The sequence below is a fragment of the Triturus cristatus genome, chromosome 11 (assembly GCF_964204655.1).
Source record: "Triturus cristatus chromosome 11, aTriCri1.1, whole genome shotgun sequence".
In the NCBI taxonomy this organism is placed as follows: Eukaryota; Metazoa; Chordata; class Amphibia; order Caudata; family Salamandridae; genus Triturus; species Triturus cristatus.
Genome location: NC_140594.1, coordinates 157,580,395 through 157,582,036, shown reverse-complemented (window position 1 = coordinate 157,582,036; position 1,642 = coordinate 157,580,395). Strand labels below are relative to the sequence as shown.

Below are 1,642 nucleotides of genomic sequence, written 5' to 3'. Positions count from 1 at the left end.
TTGGCATAGCCAATAGGTCTCACTTTTGGGACCTTATAAGTGTTTAGTTATCAAGCACAATATCCTTGGTGCAACAACATCAAGTGTTGCATGTCTAAACACTCATAAGGCCCCGAAGGAGAGACCTATTGGCTATGCCAATGCTTGTTTCACAGTGGGAATGGGATGGGACACACCCCCCAACATTGAAAGCAAAACTATAAATGCAGTTGCACTAATGCAAAGGCATTTTTCAATCGTACGTGTAGTTGTACACCATGTAAAAGGATGAACGCAGAACTGGTTTCACATGGGCCTAATTGGAAATCCCCAATGCTTTTTACAGGAATACTCCTTGAGTAAGGGGCAGATTGACGATTTAAAGAATGTAGGCCAAGAGTGTGTACAGTCTCTCTCCTTCCCTAACACCCGTGGCACAAGGTATTACCATTTCCCCAAAAACTGAAAATGTGGCTCCTATCTCCACCGCATAAGACCGGTCACCTGTTCAGCCAGAAAGCGCTCAGAGGCGATTCTGTTCATGCTACAGCACTAACAAGTCTTATAAGAGTGAGTACATTATGAGCACCATAGGCCAGAACACAGCACCTCTAGGTGCAACGAGGTCCTGGACCACGCAGGAAAGCGAGGAGAAATAGTGATCTTCAACAGCAGAGAAAATACTGCAAATATTATAAAATAAGTTCACACAAACATGATATATGGCATACAGGCATATAGCTGTTATTACACTGACAATCAGCTTGCTAAATATAGTTTTTTTTCTGGGAATGGTCGACAAGATACAAAAATGAATTAGCCATAAAATTTAAACGCTAGGATTTAAACACATAATCTCTGGAATTTAAACAAATACTGTCAACTAAGGAAGCTGACAGTGCACGGCAGTAGGGAGTTACGGATTAAGTTACTGGTTCCTGTATTAAATAGTTCCTATATTAATGCATTGCATGCCCGCGTGCATTGCGATTTTCCTGTGCTCGTGAAATGAGTTAGAGGTATATATCACTCCTGTTACTGTGACTTTAGAAAGTTATCCATTAGCACATATCATGAATTCCTCTCAGTAACGCCTGCTCAACTGCGGGCCACGCGCACCAGGAAGCAGTTGACGAGCTGCTCGTGCCAGCTGCAGATGTTCCTTTGGAAGGCACTCTTCATGCAGTCCTCGACGTTGCAAACCTTGACCCGGCTCGAGTGCCAGCGGATGTTCATGTGCCTCAGAGCCGGCCCCAGCACAAAGTTGTTCCTCTGCAGCTCCACCTGGGAGTTGAAATTCAGCAGCGGCCAGAGGGCAGGGTCCGAGAAGACGTCCATGAGGTCCCGGCAAGTGCGCGCCAACCTCCGCCGGCTATCCTTGTCCAGGAAGGAAAACATGTGCAGGAGGCATTCCCAGTTCAGCTGAGTGACAAGCATGGCCCGGGGAGATGGGCCCGGTGGAAGGCCGCTAAGGGGCCGGGCCGGGAGAAGATTCTGAGCCGGGAGAAGATGCCGGGACAAGGATGGGGCCAAGTCTCTCTCGAGACAGACTAAGCCTGGATGTGAGGCGGGAGTGAGGGAGAGCAGGTCTGTGGAGACCCCCCATGATGGGGAAGGCCTATAAGGAGATGGAACAGGCCAGACCCCGTGACCCGAACACTGC

The 1,642-nt window shown here is 48.2% G+C and overlaps 1 pseudogene; it reads right to left on the bottom strand.

Annotated features, from left to right (window-relative positions):
- Nucleotides 1-1,077: 1,077 nt before the first annotated feature.
- On the bottom strand, nt 1,078-1,416 carry LOC146783801 (F-box and leucine-rich protein 22 pseudogene; annotated as a pseudogene).
- Between the last annotated feature and the right edge of the window lie 226 nt (nt 1,417-1,642).